Source organism: Mobula hypostoma, chromosome X1 (genome assembly GCF_963921235.1).
Source record: "Mobula hypostoma chromosome X1, sMobHyp1.1, whole genome shotgun sequence".
Lineage (NCBI taxonomy): Eukaryota > Metazoa > Chordata > Chondrichthyes > Myliobatiformes > Myliobatidae > Mobula > Mobula hypostoma.
The window spans coordinates 55,743,221-55,762,256 of record NC_086128.1 but is presented as its reverse complement, the minus strand read 5'-3'; positions in this window follow the sequence as shown (position 1 = coordinate 55,762,256).

The following is a 19,036-nucleotide window of genomic DNA, read 5'->3' as shown; positions in this document are numbered from 1 at the left end:
GAACAACATTCGTCCGAACTTGCAACATTGTGGAAAGTCAAAAATGACTGCATTCTGCAAGAGCGACTGAACGAGAGGGAGATTGAGAGTCTCTGACAGTGAGAAACGGCCCGAGGTTTGGATGAGGAATTCACCCGATTGAAAAGGTTAGGGTGTTGGGGCCAGAGGTGAGGGACAGGCTGATTCAGCTTGCTGCTCTGTGAGGATTACTTGTCTCTGCGCTGAACTAAGACTGCGGTGATGACTGACTTCGCGGCTGTGGACTCACCACCGTGAGCTTCAGTTGTTTGCATAATTTGGTCTTTTCACAATGGGTGTTTGATAGTATTTTTAATAGGCTCTGTGGGGTTCATTGTTTTGTTGTATGTAGTATACATACTATCTGAATAAAACTAGTTGGACTTTGACTTTCATTCTTTCTTAGATTGTTTGTTCATTAGAAACTATATATATTCCATATATAGTGATCACACTTTTCAGTAAACAATAGACAATAGGTGCAGAAGTAGACCATTTGGCCCTTCGAGCCTGCACCGCCATTCTGAGATCATGGCTGATCATCTACTATCAATACCCGGTTCCTGCCTTGTCCCCATAACCCTTGATTCCCCTATCCATAAGATACCTATCTAGCTCCTTCTTGAAAGCATCCAGAGAATTGGCCTCCACGGCCTTCTGAGGCAGCGCGTTCCACACCTCCACAACTCTCTGGGAGAAGAAGTTCCTCCTCAACTCTGTCCTAAATGACCTACCCCTTATTCTTAAACCATGCCCTCTGGTACTGGACTCTCCCAGCATCTGGAACATATTTCCTGCCTCTATCTTGTCCAATCCCTTAATAATCTTATACGTCTCAATCAGATCCCCCCTCAATCTCCTTAATTCCAGCGTGTACAAGCCCAGTCTCTCTAACCTCTCTGCGTAAGACAGTCCGGACATCCCAGGAATTAACCCAGTGAACCTACGCTGCACCTCCTCCACAGCCAGGATGTCCTTCCTTAACCCTGGAGACCAAAACTGCACATAATACTCCAGGTGTGGTCTCACCAGGGCCCTGTACAAATGCAAAAGGATTTCCTTGCTCTTGTACTCCATTCCCTTTGTAATAAAGGCCAACATTCCATTAGCCTTCTTCACTGCCTGCTGCACTTGCTCATTCACCTTCAGGGACTGATGAACAAGTACTCCTAGATCTCTTTGTATTTCTCCCTTACCTAACTCCACACCGTTCAGATAATAATCTGCCTTACTGTTCTTGCTCCCAAAGTGGATAACATCACACTTATTCACATTAAACGCCATCTGCCAAGTTTCTGCCCACTCACCCAGCCTATCCAAGTCACCTTGAATTCTCCTAACATCCTCATCACATGTCACACTGCCACCCAGCTTAGTATCATCAGCAAACTTGCTGATGTTATTCACAATGCCTTCCTCTAAATCACTGACGTAAATCATAAACAGCTGTGGTCCCAATACCGAACCCTGTGGCACCCCACTAGTCACCACCTGCCATTCCGAGAAACACCCACTACCCTTTGCTTTCTATCTGCCAACCAGTTTTCTATCCATGTCAATATCCTCCCCCCAATGCTGTGTGCTCTGATTTTACCCACCAATCTCCTATGTGGTACCTTATCGAATGCCTTCTGAAAGTCAAGGTACACCACATCCACTGGATCTCCCATGTCTATCTTCCTGGTTACATCCTCAAAAAACTCCAATAGATTAGTCAAGCATGATTTCCCCTCGGTAAATCCATGCTGGCTCGGCCCAATCCTATCACTGCTATCAAGATATGCCACTATTTCATCTTTAATAATGGACTCTAGCATCTTCCCCACTACTGATGTTAGGCTAACAGGGCGATAGTTCTCTGTTTTCTCCCTCCCTCCTTTCTTAAAAAGTGGGATAACATTAGCCATTCGCCAATCCTCAGGAACTGATCCTGAATCTAAGGAACATTTTCGTCCCTCTTCCCTGCGGGAGAAGGCTCAGGAGCTTGAAGACTCGTACGGCCAGATTTGGGAACAGCTTCTTTCCAGCTGTGATGAGACTGCTGAACAGATCCTGACCCGGATCTGGGCCGTACCCTCCAAATGTCCGGACCTGCCTCTTGGCTTTTTTGCACTACCTTACTTTCCATTTTTCTATTTTCTATTTATGATTTATAATTTAAATTTTTAATATTTACTAATTTTTACTACTTTTAATTTTTTAATATTTAATATTTGAAATCCAGGGAGTGTGAAGCACAGAATCAAATATCGCTGTGATGATTGTACGTTCTAGTATCAATTGCTTGGCGACAATAAAGTACAAAGTATAAAGTGTTGAGTAAATTATTAATAGCAATGGAATCTGCAGGTAAACTCATTCTCCAAATTCAGACTTTTGTAATTCTGACATAAATATTTCTATTATTCTTTTGATCTCAGGCTATAACTTAAAAGAAGAAAGAGAGGAAATGGAATATTGAGACAAAATGTCGGCTGTTAAGGAATTGAAATGGATTCTTCTCCAGCGCCGGCAGGTAACTTTACATGGTAATTGCATCAGACGTGAGGCAGGCACCACTCCTGGACCCATCGATGGTCTCTCAACATCAGTGGAGAACAATATGATGCCTTAATGGTCGTGCATTTTGTCCATTAAAAAACAACGTAAACTTAATGTAAAATCCTGTGCTTGAATAATTTCTGAGAGCGTTCTTTTCTTATTGTCTTCTGATTTCATCAAATGGGTAAACTAGCAACATATTTAAAGCAAATGTGAAAATACTTTTTGTTCTGCAGGAGTTACTGAAGAAACTTTGAAATCAATTCTCTTTCATATATAACAGAATAGTCATTTCAAATTATGCACATTCCACGATTACTTCTTACATTCTAGATTTTTTCCTACAATAAATATTCGCTGAGTACCCAAATTCAGAGTTCTTACGTTTCCATTGTTGATTATATTATTTTTCTTTGAGAACTTTTCTAAGATGATATGATTTAAACAGTATAACAGACAGGCATTCTGAATCCCCACTGTACATAATAAAACATATTTATTCATTTTGAAGGGTTTACTTAAACTATCTCCTCCTTTGCTGTCTCTTAGGTTCTTCCTCTGACTGCAGTCATGACACGGGCATCATTTTTACAGCTACTGGAAGACCAGAAACTTCTAGAGGGGTGACGACACTGGTTGAGAAATATAATATATCCATTTAAATGATCTAAATTGTGGGCTGTTCAGTGCAATCCTCACCGATTTGATATTGATTAAAAATGCCACATTTCACAGTATGTCTCCACATACGTGATAACTAAAGCTAATCTTTATCATTAATTTATCTTTATAGAAGATTAAAGTTTAAAGGTCTTTATCTTTAATCATTTTGCTTTCATCCATGTCTCTGTCTTAGAGTCTCTTAAATGTCCCTAATGTGTCTGCCTTTACCATCACCTTTGGCAGGACATCCCATGCACCCACCACTCTGTGTGAAAAACCTTCCTCCAATATCCCTCTTATACTTTCCTCGAATCACTTTAAAATTATGCCCACTTATAGCTTAGATATCATGAGTGTTCAGTCTTCACTCCATTGATCTTGGACCAGAACAGCATCACTGAAAGATCGTCCAACCTCATGGATTTTGTGGGACCGGAGTTTGTCTTCCCTAGACTTACACAGCCAAGGAAACAAGCGGAGTTTCATTTATGGGGCTATTGTCTGGGTTCGAATTCGTTGGATGCTGTCTGATTGCCCTGAGCTTTGATCTGGTGGGTTGTTTGTTTGAGACTGTTTTAAACTATTGTCCGTTAAAGTGATTACGATATGTGGTTCTGGACGCTGCAGGGTTGAACAGGGTGTGAATCCACAGGGTTACCGGTGACAAATGTATTGAGTGGGTAGACATTCGTAGCCCCAATGAATTGTTCATTAGGACTTTGAGTACCATTAAAGCTTTAGGAACAGAGGAGCAGAGGTTTGACAAAATGGCGGGAAAGACATTGTTTTAGTTCAGACACGCGCTGACGTAAGGGCAGTGGATCTGCCTTGTTCTATTGGGGCCCTGGGAACAGGAGAGTGAAGTCAAGTGTGCTGTATCGCAAGCCGAGTTTCCCGTAGCTGGGGACGGAGACTTTAAAGACAGGTTGCTCTCGCCTCTGCGGAGCCAGGGGAATGAGTGGTCTGATGTGGAAGGTTTAATTAATCCTCCAGCGAGCGGTGAGAATTCTGAGTTGGTAGTGGCCCTTACCTCCTTGGTGAATAAATGGCAAAATGCCCAGCTTCAAAGTCCCAGCTATCGTAGGCTCAACATGTTCTCAGGAACAAAGCCCACCCCTAAACGGAGGAGGAGTATGAGACTTGGGCGGAGCAGATGTCTCAAATGGATGAGTGGCAGTGCTCTGATGATGTGAAAAGATAGTGATTGGTAGAGAGTTTGAGGGGGCTGACAGAGAATCCTTTGACTACCTCTGTGGGCTACATGCAAGCACTAGAGTATACTTTTGGCCTGACAGGAAGCCCAATGGAGCTTATGATGGGGCTTCAGAACATGTTGCAAGAGAAGGGGGAGAAACGTACCATCTACATTTCTCGGCTAGAGAGGCAGCTGAGTTGCTTGCGGTGTGGGGGGGGGGCATTCAAATGGCTGAGGTGAATCAGTTAAGAATGAACCAAGTGGCAAAAAGCACCCAGTCACCGGACCTGATCGCTTAGGGTCTCGAAAATCTTGTAAGATGTGCCCCTCCCTTGTTTGTTGAGCTGATCAGAGAAGTACGAGAGGAGAAGAATGTGATGGAGGCGCAGGAGGCCTCCGTCAGCAGGGTACAGTCCTCAGTAGTAGCCCCCTGGCTAAAGTGACCACTGATAGCCCACCCCGGGGAGTGGTAAAGAGCTTGTGGCAGAGTTTAGGACTGGGATGTCCCGGTTGTTATTGGTGGTGTGGCCACCCCGCATGATGCAGTTGACAGAGGAAATGGACTACGCAGAGGGCTGCGAGTGAACGGGGTCCCGCGAGAAGGGGAGAAATCAGTATTGTCTGTTATAACTGTGGTGAAGAGGGACACTTTAGGCGGAAGTGTGAAAGATGGGAAACCCCTCGGAGAGTGAGCCCCGGGGTACCTAAGTGGAGAGACCCAGTGAGGGAATGGCCTGGTGTCTTAAGGGGAACGCACTCCCAGCAATAAATCAAGGAACACCCTAAAGCAAAAGGCCCTATTCCTGAAGGCGTAGTGGGGCCAAGCTCCAGTGTATCACTACGGATTGAGGGTATTTATGCCAGCCATCCTTGATACCGGCTGTCAGGTTACTCTGATGTACCGTTTGTTTTACAATTGGAATTTGATGCATTTACCATTGACACCATTCAGTGCACTAGAGATCTGGGGTCTTAGTACAAATGATTATCCATCTGATGGGTACTTGTCATTGAAGTGGTGTTTTCAAAGGTTTCAAAAGTACATTTAATGTCAGAGAAATGTACACAATATATATCCTGAAATGCTTTTTCTTCTCAACCATCCGCAAAAACAGAAGAGTGCCCCCAAAGAATGAATGACAGTTAAATGTTAGAACCTCAAAGTACCCCCACAGCTCCCCCCACTGAGCACTCAAGCATGCAGCAAAGCCCCAGTAGAGACACAGACTTGCAGTATCCCAAATACTACTCGTTCACCCGGTAATTCAACAAACCACAGGCTCTTTCTCTCCGTAATAAGGGAGAAAGGGATGACTCCATTTAACAGCGAGAGGGAGACATAACAAACAACTCGTTGATTTACAATGTTAAAAGTCTGTTGCGTCACTTTTTCCGAGCTCTGTGCCCAAAGAACTCGGGTCTCTGGGCACACAGCCAGCAGCCAGCTCGCTGCTTTCTATCTTTCGTCTCCTACGACACTCCAGTTTCCTGCGGTGGCACCGACCTTGAGTCTGCTCATCTCCAGAGCCACGAAATCCTGGAACCCTGAAGGTGCAATAGTCTTCTAGGCCGCATACTTGGTATTGCGGCCAGTTGCGAGACCCCAAGAGCAGGTCCCATTCTCGCAAAGAACTGGTCAGCATGTAACTCCAGGTCAGGGTCTTCAAAAGAACCTTGGAAGGGAAAAATAGAGATATTAAAGGTAGAAATAGAGCTGTTTCCTCTAATGAAAGCAAAGGAGTTACTGTTAGGTGCCATCGTTCTCCTAAGCTCCTCGATACTTCTTCGGAGGAAGATGTGGGAGTAGCTGAGGTCCTTGATACATTAGTGTAGGTTTATCTAGACCCTGTCGAGAAGGGTGAAACTTCAATTCTTGTGGGGACAAATAATCCTACTGTGAGGAGGCTAATGGGAGCCTGCAAAGAGAAAGTTGGAGACAGCTTTCTGAAACATTGTCCATTCACCCTGTGTTCTGAGCTGCTTTTGAGGAAGTGTGTGGCCGCAATGACATTGGATGATCAGTGTAAACGAGGGACTGTGTGGTTGACCCAGTCCAAATCGGTCATGTTACGGGCTGGGGAAACAGCTAGACTGACGGGAAACTCCAAATTTCCCAGAATGCCTGAGGCCGAGGCCCTCTTGGTGGATACTCCAGAAGACCACGAAGAGGAGTCAGGCCTACCTGCTGGGGTACTGGTGAGGCCCATACTGCGGAAGCTCTCAGTTGTACAAGTGAACAGGATGACAGTGAGTGTCAGGAACACTTCGGAGTGGGAGGTCACCCTCACGTGGGGGATGCCAATGGTGCACCTCTTCCCAGTGATGGTAAAGTCTAGTGTCCCTGTGAGACAAGCCAGGGAGAAACTCTCTCCGAAAAAGGGGAAGTTGACTGGTGATTCATTCATTTGGGTTTCTTCTTTTTATGTCACTGCGTAGTCTAATTAAAATGGCTTCTTTGTTATGTTATAATTGAAAGGGCTTCTTTGTTATGTTAAATGCTGAGAAAGTCCTCCCGCTAGCAGTTGAATCACGTTACTGATAAGAAGATGTTATGAACCAATTGGGATAGTTGTTACCAGACATCCCACCCTGCAAAAACTGATTTCAGGGAGGTAGCACCATCAATTTGCGGGAGACTTCTGGGAGAGGTGGGATGTCTGCAATAGAGTAGCTCCTTAGCAGCTGGCCAGCTAGTTTAAATAACACACATCAAAGTTGCTTGAATTTCCAGCATCTGCAGAATTCCTCGTGTATAGTTTAAATAATGTTCGCTATGCTAATGAACGAATGACACCTGTTAAACTCACCTCAACATGTCTTTTACATTTTAACCCACCATGGGCAATAGAAAAGTCACTGTTGCAAACAGTACAGCGAGCAGCACTCATTATTTTTGACCCCTATTAGGTAGGGGTACACTTTAGTGTAGTCTGGGGTGACGTACGTTTTATATTTTCTTTTTTTTTGGAACACTCTGCCATGGCGCGCTCTCGCGCTCTCTCTCTCGCTCGCTCGCTCTCGCTTGCTTTCTCTCTTGCTCGCTTTCTCTCGCGCGCTTTTGCTTGCTATCTCTCTCACGCTCTCTCGCGCTCTTGCTTGCTTGCTCTTGTGCTCTCTCTCGCTTGCTTGTTCTCGCGCTCTCTCTCTCGCTCGCTCTCAAAAAAATTGATTTCCGTGATATTGTATATAATTTGCGGGCATCAGGGAGCCACTATTCATATGCGGGAGACTCCCGGAACTTCCAGGAGAGGTGGGATGTCGGTGTTATGTTTTTGGTGTATCTGTAAGATATTGTATGCGCGGGGTTTTGGGGCAGAAGGCGGGAGAGAGAGACAGAGGATGGACCAGGAGCTGTGAGTCTGCTAACGGGGTTGGACCCCAAGCGGGGTGTTCGGCGAGGAGAGGAGACAGAGATGGACTCGTGTGGAGTGTCTGGTCGACCACCGTTGTTGGTCTCAGGTGGCCGGTTGAGGTGGTCCGAGGGGTCGCAGGGTGAAGAAGAAGGGTCCTGAGCTCCAACTGTTTGTGCATGAAGAGATTGAACTTTAATAAGTGTGGTGCCTTTTATTTTCCTTTTTATATTTTATTCTCTATTAATTATATAGTTCCAGTAATATCTATAAACTGTAAATTATTTAAATGTTTCTGGTGTATTGTCTGTTATTTGGGCGGGGTGGGATACATCACACAGCATCTACACAAACTAATTACCCAGTCTGGCGGGGCCGAGGGCTGTTTCCCTAGACGACAGTGAGCCGAGCGACCCTGAGGCTGGCCAGGGGGACTACACATTTAACTTTGGGGACTCCCTGGTACCGGGAGGTTCGAAGAGGAAGCTGGTAGACAAGATGTTGAAGCTGAAAGATGTCTTTTCTACTGACGAGTTTGATGTGGGTTGTTCCAAGAGCACTCACCACACCATATGGGTGACAGAGGACAGCCCGTTCAGAGAAAGGTCACGGTGATTGGCGCCTGCAGAGGTGGAAGACGTTCAGCAGCATCTGCAGAATTTGAAGGAAGCTGGGATCATCACTGAGTCCAGAAGCCCTTATGTGTCTCCAATAGTGGTGACCAGGAAGAAGAATGGAAAGGTACGGATGTGTGTGGACTATAGGACTCTGAACAGGCGTACAGTCCCCAACCAGTATACAGTCCCAAGGATCGAAGGTGTGTTGGCGTGCTTGAGTGGTGCGAAGTGGTTCAGTGTGCTGGACTTGAGGGGTGGGTATTATCAGATCCCCATGAATGAGGATGACAAAGGGAAAATGGCATTTATATGTCCACTGGGATTCTTCCAGTTTGAAAGGATGCCCCAGGGCATCTCGGGAGCCCCTGTGACTTTCCAGCGTGTCATGGAGAAAACTGTGGGGGATATGAACTTTCTTGAGGTACTGGTGGACCTGGATGACCTCATAGTGTTTGGGTCCACCTTGGAGGAACATGAAGCGAGGCTACTGAAGGTACTGGGCTGCCTGAAAGCCAAAGGATTAAAACTTTCCCTGGACAAGTGCCAGTTCTGCAAGACATCTGTTAACTATGTTGGGCACTTAGTCTCATGCGATGGAGTAGGTATAGATCCATCTAAAATGGAGGTGGTGACCACCTGGCCAAGGCCCCAGACTGTGAGCACCCTATGCCTGTTCCTTAGACAGGGACGGAGGGTGGAAGAGCATTCCTGCCCCTGGAGTGAAAGCCATGTGCCAATTTTTCATCACTGGGCAGAGGAAAGGCAAGGGCAGAATCGAGTGGTAGATCATTTGGGAGTTTCTCATGGTGCCATTCGACAAGTTTACTGCAATCTGGCTGCTCTGAAGACAACACAGATGTCAGAATTGAGTCCTGGCGAAGTGGCAGCCGCTCAGCGAGACGACCTGTGCATAGATACCATTTGGTCAGTGATTACGAAAGGGGACGTGGCCTAAGCAGACAAGATGAAACACTCTGCTGTGTCTCTACTTCTGAGATAATGGCCCAGATTGAAGTTGAGGAACCAGATCCTATGCTGGGTCACTTCTCCTCCACACCAACCTCAGCATTCCCAACTGGTTCTGCCTAAGAAGTATTGGAAGATTATGTTGAAGTCACTTCATGATGATTCTGGCCAATCTGGGGGTTGATTGCTCAGAGACCGGTTCTACTGGCCCTGAATGAAACCGAAGGTCGAAGAATACTGCAAGTCGTGCATTCGATGTGTACGGAGGAAGACGTTGCCTACGAGGGCAGCTCCCTTGTTCCACTTACAGAGTACGGGGCCCCTTGACCTGGTGTGTATGGATTTCCTATCAACAGAGCCAGATGCCAGCAACATGGCGAATGTCTTGGTCATTACAGATCACTACACCAGATATGTGCAGGCTTTCCCTACCAAGGACCAGAGGGCGTCTACAGTGGCCAAAATGTTATGGGAGAAGTATTTAATTTATTATGGCCTTCCCGGGCAGATACATAGTGATCAGGGACAGGATTTTGAGAGTAGGCTCATACATGAGTTACCGAGCATGCTTGGAGTCGAGAAGTCGAGGACTATGCCTTATCACCTGTAGGGTGATCCCCAACCCACGAGGTTCAATCGGACCTTGCTAGACATGCTTGGAAAATTGGAGATCAGTAAAAAGAAGTCAACATATTGGACATCTGGTCCACTGCTACAACTGTACACAGAGTGAAGCTACCAAGTCCTCGCCTTATTAACTGTTGTTTGGGCATGAAGCGAGGTTGCCCGCTGACCTCTGTCTTGCGACTGCTGGGGAAGATCTACAACAGAAGACTTGTCTGAAGTATGTGTCTGATTTGAGAACGGAGCAGAAAAAGGCTTATGAATTAGCTGAGTCTTGGCTGCCAAAGACACAAAGGACAAGTTCTACGACCAGCTCTCAACGATGATACAGAAGATCCCAAGTGTGGAACAGTTACTGCTACTTGGCGACTTCAACGCCAGAGTGGGTGCCAACCACAACTCCTGGTCAAACTGCCTGGGGCGGTATGGGATTGGCAGCATGAATGACAATGGGCAACGACTGCTCGAGCTTTGCATGCTCCACGAATTGTGTGCCCCCAACACCTATTTCCAGACCAAAGCTCAGCACAAAGTGTCTTGGTGGCATCCCCGCTCCAGACACTGGCACCAGCTAGACCTGATAATCACAAGACACCATCACCTGAGAAACGTGCTCATGACTCGCTCCTTTCAGAGTGCTGACTGCGACATGGATCACTCTCTGGTTTGCTGCAAGATCAGACTTCGGCCGAAGAAGATACACTACGCCAAGCCTCCAGGCAAGCAGCGCATCGATGCCAGTAAGACACAACACCAGACAAAGCTGCAGAGTTCATCAAGTCACTGGAGGATGCTCTCCTTGCAGACCCACCAGAAGGAGATGCTCAGCAGAGATGGGACTCTCTCAGGGACACTATCCACAGCACTGCACTCAAGGCCTTTGGGAAGAAACGGGGCAAGACACAGGACTGGTTTGAAGCGAGCTCAAGTAAGCTCACCGTTGTCATCAACGTGAAGCATGTTGCACTACTAGAGCACAAACGCCACCCCACCCAGGCAACACTGCAAGCGCTAAGGACAGCAAGAAGCAAGGCCCAGGAAACAGCCAGATGCTGTGCAAATGACTTCTGGCTACAAGTATGCGAAAGCATTCCGTCATCATTTGACACAGGCAACATCCGTGGAGTGTACGAGGGGATCAAGAAAGCCATCGGGCCAACCCAGAGCAAGACAGCACCATTGAAAACCGTAATAGGCGAGACCATCAATGACAAAGGCAAGCAGATGGAGAGACGGGTGGAGCATTACTCTGAACTCTTCTCCAGAGAAAACAGCATCTCGGACAGCGGGCTAGACGCCGGGGAATGCCTGCCTGTCATGGAGGGACTTGATGCATTATCGACTGCCAAAGAGCTGAGTAAAGGCATCGACAGCCTGCCCACTGGGAAGGCACCAGGATTGGATGGCATTCCACCAGAGGCCATCAAATGCACAAAGGGCATCCTGCTAAACCACCTGCACAAACTACTGTGCCAGTGCTGGATAGAGGGATCAGTGCCGCAAGACATGAGAGACTGCAACATTGTCACCCTATATGAGAACAAAGGGGAGAGAAGCGACTGTAACAGCTGCAGGGGAATCTCCTTGCTGAGCATCGTTGGGAAGGTCTTTGCCCGCGTGGTCCTGAACAGACCGCAGAAAATAGCCGAAAGGGTATATCCCGAGTCTCAGTGCAGTCTCAGGTCAGAACGCTCCACAATCGACATGATCTTCTCCCTACGACAGCTACAAGAGAAATGCAGGGAGCAAAGACAACCACTCTACGTCGCTTTCATTGACCTTATGAAGGCCTTCGACCTTGTGAACAGAGACAACCTGTTCAAAATCCTCGCCAGGATTGGTCGTCCCCCGAGGCTCCTCAGGATAGTTCAGTCATTCCACACAGACATGAAGGGTGTTGTTCAGTCTGACAGCTCTTCTTCGGAGGCCTTCAACATCCGCAGCGGTGTGAAGCAGGGCTGTGTGCTTGCCCCCACCCTGTTTGGCATCTTCTTCACAGTCATGCTGAAGCACGCCTTTAGAACATCAACTGATGGTGTCTACCTCCACACCAGATCGGACGGGAGGCCGTTCAGTCTGTCCCAGCTGAGGGCAAAAACCAAGGTTCGTGAAGTACTCATCAGGGACATGTTGTTTGCAGACGATGTGGCACTGGCAACACACTCTGAAGAGCAACTGCAACGCCTCATGGACAGCTTCTCAAGAGCCTGCCCGGACTTCAGCTTGACCATCAGCCTGAAGAAAACCAACGTGTTGGGCCAAGACGTTGAGCACCCCCCTGCCATTACCATCAACAACTACAAGCTGGAGGTAGTTCACGAGTTTACATACCTTGGCTCCACCATCACGGACAGCCTCTCCCTAGACCCCGAGATCAACAGACGGATCAGATGAGCAACCTCAACATTTGCCAGGCTGACAAAGAGAGTCTGGGACAACTGAAAGCTGACGATGCACACCAAAGTTGCAGTCTACAGGGCCTGAGTCCTCATCACACTGCTTTACAGCAGCGAGACCTGGAGCCTCTACTACAGACAAAAGCAGCGTCTCAACGCCTTCCACCTTCGCAGCCTGAGACGCATCCTGGACATCACGTGGACTGACCGAGTCACCAACAATGAGGTCCTGGCCCACGCCCAGATACCCAGCCTCTTCACCCTGCTCCAACAACGCCATCTCCGCTGGCTGGGCCACGTACACCACATATCAGACGGGAGGATCCCGAAAGACCTGCTGTGCAGGGAACTGGCCTCCGGCAAGAGAGCACAAGGGCGGCCCCATCTTCGTTTCAAAGACGTTCGCAAGAGAGACGTGAAGTCACTGGAAATGAACGTCGAGAGGTGGGAGGACATCGCAAGCGATCGCTCTCACTGGAGGCTGGAACTACGCAGAGGTCTAAAAAGAGGAGAAGAGAAGCTGAGGCTTGTTGCTGAAGAAAAGCGCACTCATTGGAAAAACAGCACCAAGACAACACTGGAGGACAGCGCCTTCAAGTGCAATCGATGCAGCCGAGACTGTCACTCCCGTGTGGGCCTCTACAGCCACAACAGATGCTGCTCTAACACAGACTGAAGCAAGACTTCCCAGGCGCAGATCCATGTTTGTGGTTCGAAAATAACGGGAAGCTGGACTCTAAAGTAACTGGGTATGAGGGTAAGCTCAGCCAAGTGACGAGGGGCCCTAAGTTGTCGGGAGGCACAAGTAATGGGCAAGCAGAAGTCTCCCCAGGTAGACAGGAAAGAGCCCAGGGAGTGTGTGAAGCTGAAGAAGTAGATGATAGGGTTAGGAGGTCTCAAAGAGTCAGGGGACACCCAGACAGACTGACCTCTGTCGCACCGGGGGAACAGAGGGCAGCACCTATCCCCTTGATGAGCTATGTCACTGCCATTTACACCAGGGTTGGACTTTGTGCTTTGTATGAAGGGGGGACAAATAATCTCAAAGTCATGAGGACATGACTAATTTTGGTGGGGGGAGAATGTAACACCCTGGGAAAGGTTTCATTGCGAACATAATGGTCTTTCTGTAGAAGCAGTGTTTGGGATATGGTTAGAGATAACAGGTACTTTGGAATGTGACCTGGGTCCTTTGTTTGGCTTGAGATAGAGAGAGAAGACGCTGAGATTGACTGAGGATCGGTGAATTGAGCACATTTGACTGTTTAATTATAATGGGCCCTTTCTGTGTTTTCTTTCTTTTCTTTACTAACCCTTTAGTTAAGATTCATAAATATAATTCCTTTAATCATATGGAGTTTGCTGTCTGGTATTTCTTGGCACTGAGTTGTAACAGGGTAGCAAATTACACAGTATCCACATAAACCAGGGTTTGGGGTAGGAGAGTCGTCTCAATCTCATGGGTTTGGCAGGACCGGAGTGTGTTTTCCCTTGACTTCCGCAGCCAAGGAAACCAGCGGGGTTTCACATAGGTTGCTGCTCCCAGGAATCTCTGAGCCATTAACAAAGTGGGGGGATAAAATGCAAATTAAACATTTATCATAAACCACAAATTTCATTATCAGGAAAGAATAGTTTATTAAATCTAATACCTCAAACATGGAGATGCTATAAATCTTGAGCAATACACACAAAGTGCTGGAGGAACTCAGCAGGTCAGGCAGCATCTGTGAAGAAAATAAACAAAAGTGGTTTGGGCCGAGACACTTCAATTATAAATTCTTCATTGAGAACTATTGATTCTCAATGGTTGATTCTTCAAAGCCAAACGTTGTGGTGCTGCCAACATCACAGCCTCTCTCCCAGATGAGCTCAATCACTATTACGCTCGGTTCAATGTCGGTAACTCTGAGCCTCCGAGGAAAGACGCCGCTACAACCTGCAACCTGGTCATCTCTGAGGCTGAGGGACGCAGATGTTTCCGAGTGGACAGTCACAAGGCTGTGGGACCGGACGGCATCTGAGAACAGGTACTTGGGATGTACGCAGCACAACTGGCAGGTGTGTTTACAGACATTTTTAATCTCTCCTTCTCCCAGTGTAGAGTGCCCTCCTGCTTCAAATTATCCACCACTGTCTCTGTACCAAAAAAAGACCAAGGTAACATGTCTGAACGACTGGTGTCCTGTCGCACTCACCTCAATAATAAGCAAATGCTTTGAGAGACTGGTCAAGGATTACATCTGCAGCTTGCTACCACCCACACTGGACCCCCTACAATTCACCTACTGACACAACCGATCGACAGATGTCGCACTAGCCACTGCTCTACATACAGTCATTAAACATCTGGAGAAGAAGGATGCTTATGTGGGAATGCTGTTCTTGGACTACAGTTCAGCGTTCAACACCATAATTCCATCCTGGAAGCTCGGAGACCTTGGCCTTGACTCTGCTCTGTGCAGCTGGATCGCTGGCAGGTTGTAAGAGTGGGCTCCCTCACCTCCACCCCTCTGACTCTCAATACAGGAGCCCCTTAGGGCTGTGTACTAAGTCTCCTCCTTTACTCCCTGTATACCTATGATTGTGTTACCACCCACAGCTCTAATCTGCTAATTAAATTTGCTGATGACACTACATTGATTGGCCTTATTTCAAACAATAATGGGGCGGCCTACAGGGAAGAAGTCATCTCTCTGACACACCGGTGACAAGAAAACAACCTCTCCATAGAAACCATAGAAACTACAGCACAGAAACAGGCCTGTTGGCCCTTCTTGGCTGTGCCGAACCATTTTCTGCCTAGTCCCACTGACCTGCACACGGACCATATCCCTCCATACACCTCCCATCCATGTATCTGTCCAATTTATTCTTAAATGTTAATAAAGAACCCACATTTACCACCTCATCTGGCAGCTCATTCCATACTCCCACCACTCTCTGTGTGAAGAAGCCCCCCTTAATGTTCCCTTTAAACTTTCCCCCCTCACCCTTAACCCATGTCCTCTGGTTTTTTTCTCCCCTTGCCTCAGTGGAAAAAGCCTGCTTGCATTCACTCTATCTATACCCATCATAATTTTATATACCTCTATCAAATCTCCCCTCATTCTTCTACACTCCAGGGAATAAAGTCCTAACCTATTCAACCTTTCTCTGTAACTGAGTTTCTTAAGTCCTGGCAACATCCTTGTAAACTTTCTCTGCACTCTTTCAACCTTATTTATATCCTTCCTGTAATTTGGTGACCAAAACTGAACACAATACTCCAGATTCGGCCTCACCAATGCCTTATACAACCTCATCATAACATTCCAGCTCTTATACTCAATACTTTGATTAATAAAGGCCAATGTACCAAAAGCTCTCTTTACGACCCTATCTACTTGTGACGCCACTTTTAGGGAATTTTGTATCTGTATTCCCAGATCCCTCTGCTCTACTGCACTCCTCAGTGCCTTAGCATTAATCCTGTATGTTCTACCTTGGTTTGTCCTTCCAACGTGCAATACCTCACACTTGTCTGTATTAAACTCCACCTGCCATTTTTCAGCCCATTTTTCCAGCTGGTCCAAGTCCCTCTGCAGGCTCTGAAAACCTTCCTCACTGTCTACTACACCTCCAATCTTTGTATCATCAGCAAATTTGCTGATCCAATTTACCACATTATCATCCAGATCTTTGATATAGATGACAAATAACAATGGACCCAGCACTGATCCCTGTGGCACACCACTAGTCACAGGCCTCCACTCAGAGAAGCAATTCTCTACCACCACTCTTTGGCTTCTTCCATTGAGCCAATGTCTAATCCAATTTACCACCTCTCCATGTATACCTAGCGACTGAATTTTCCTAACTAACCTCCCATGCGGAACCTTGTCAAAGGCCTTACTGAAATCCATGTAGACAATATCCACTGCCTTCCCTTCATCCACTTTCCTGGTAACCTCCTCGAAAAACTCCAACAGTTTGGTCAAACATGACCTACCACGCACAAAGCCATGTTGACTCTTCCTAATAAGTCCCTGTCTATCCAAATGCTTGTAGATTCTGTCTCTTAGTACTCCCTCCAATAACTTACCTACTACCGACGTTAAACTCACTGGCCTATAATTTCCTGGATTACTTTTCGATCCTTTTTTAAACAACGGAACAACATGAGCCACTCTCCAATCCTCTGGCACCTCACCCGTAGACAGCGACATTTTAAATATTTCTGCCAGGGCCCCCGCAATTTCAACACTAGTCTCCTTCAAGGTCCGAGGGAACACTCTGTCAGGTCCCGGGGATTTATCCACTTTAATTTTCCTCAAGACAGCAAGCACCTCCTCCTTTTCAATCTGTACAGTTTCCATGATCTCACTACTTGATTCCCTCAATTCCATAGACTTCATGCCAGTTTCCTTAGTAAATACAGACGCAAAAAACCTATTTAAGATCTCCCCCATTTCCTTTGGTTCCGCACATAGCCGACCACTCTGATCTTCAAGAGGACCAATTTTATCCCTTACAATCCTTTTGCTCTTAATATACCTGTAAAAGCTCTTTGCATTATCCTTCACTTTGACTGCCAAGGCAACCTCATGTCTTCTTTTAGCCCTCCTGATTAATTTCTTAAGTATTTTCTTGCACTTCTTATACTCCTCAAGCACCTGATTTACTCCCTGTTTCCTATACATTTCATAAAACTCCCTCTTCTTCTTTATCAGAGTTGCAATATACCTTGAGAACCAAGGTTCCTTATTCCTATTCAATTTGCCTTTAATCCTGACAGGAACATACAAACTCTGCACTCTCAAAATTTCTGCTTTGAAGGCTTCCCACCTACCAATCACATCTTTGCCAGAGAACAACCTGTCCCAATTCACACTTTTTAGATCCTTTCTCATTTCTTCAAATTTGGCCTTCTTCCAGTTCAGAACCTCAACCCTAGGACCAGATCTATTCTTGTCCATGATCAAATTGAAACTAATCGTGTTATGATCACTGGAACCAAAGTGCTCCCCTACACAGACTTCTGTCACTTGCCCTAACTCGTTTCCTAACAGGAGATCCAATATTGCATCCCCTCTAGTTGGTCCCTCTATATATTGATTTAGAAAACTTTCCTGAACACATTTTACAAACTCTAAACCATCTAGACCCCTAACAGTATGGGAGACCCAATCAATGTATGGAAAATTAAAATCCCCTACCACCACAACTTTATGTTTCCTGCAGTTGCCTGCTATCTCTCTGCAGATTTGCTCTTCCAAGTCTCGTTGACTATTGGGTGGTCTGTAATACAATCCCACTAATGTGGCCATACCTTTCCTGTTTCTCAGCTCCACCCATAAGGACTCAGTAGACAAGCCCACAATGTCGCAAAAACAAAGGAGCAGATTGTGGACTACTGGAGGAAAGGAGACGGGCTAACCCCTATTGACACCAATGTATCTGGGGTTGAGAGGGTAAACAGCTTTAAGTTCCTTGTCATCCACATAACCGAGGACCTCACGTGGTCTGTACATACTGGCTGTGTGGTGAAAAAGGCACAACAGTGCCTCTTTCACCTCAGATGGTTGAGGAAGTTTGATGTGGGTCACCAAATCCTAAGAACTTTCTATAGGGGCACAATTGAGAGCATCCTGACTGGCTGCATCACTGCCTGGTGTGGGAACTGTACCTCCCTTAATCACAGGATTTTGCAGAGAGTGGTGCAGACAGCCCAGCGCATCTGTCGTTGTGAACTTCCCATAATTCTGAACATATACAAGGACAAGTGTGTAAAAAGGGCCCGAAGGATTATTGGGGACTCGGGTCACCCTAACCACAATCTATTCCAGCTGCTACCATCCGGGAAGTGGTACCGCAGCATAAAAGCCAGGACCAACAGGCTCCAGGACAGCTTCTTCCACCAGGCCATCAGACTGATTAACTCACGCTGATTTGAGTGTACTTTTATGTTACATTAATGAATTGACTTTATTACTTACATCCTTCACATACATGAGGAGTAAAAATCTTTATGTTACGTCTCCATTTAAATATGCAAAGGGCAATCATAGTAATTTATACAATTTATAATAAATAGAACAGTCAATGTAATATAGAGTACACTCAAGCATCTCTGAATGTACAACACGTTGAATCTGGAAGTGGATGGACTACAGCATCAGAAGACAACAAACATACACTTGGTAGCCACATTATTAGGTCCAGGAGGTTCTAGTAAAGAGTCTACTGTGTCCAGTTATTAATGAAGGCCACAACATATTTTTTATTATTATTACAAGCATGAAAAAGTGTTGAAAGCTTGAAGAATCTTGGGCTAATTTGCATCAGGTGGGACTTTGATAAATCAGGTGATTCGTAACCCGAGCATCTCTGGTATTTTCCAGCGTGTAACCATTGGCAGACCAGTAGACTTTGAAGGATGTGATCAAATACAAGAAGTGGTGATCCAGTGACAGAATAGGAAAACAGAGATAAGGCGCTTCCTTGTGTTAAAAGCGTGGACTCTTCATCACATGTTCTCAATATTTATTGCTTATTTGTTTATTGTTGTGTCTTTTTTGTATTTCCATGTCTGAGCACAAAATTTTATTGTTTTTATGTTTATGTGTAATTTACTTTAAATGTATGCAATAGATAATTTAAGTGGATACAGTATATTATGTTTCT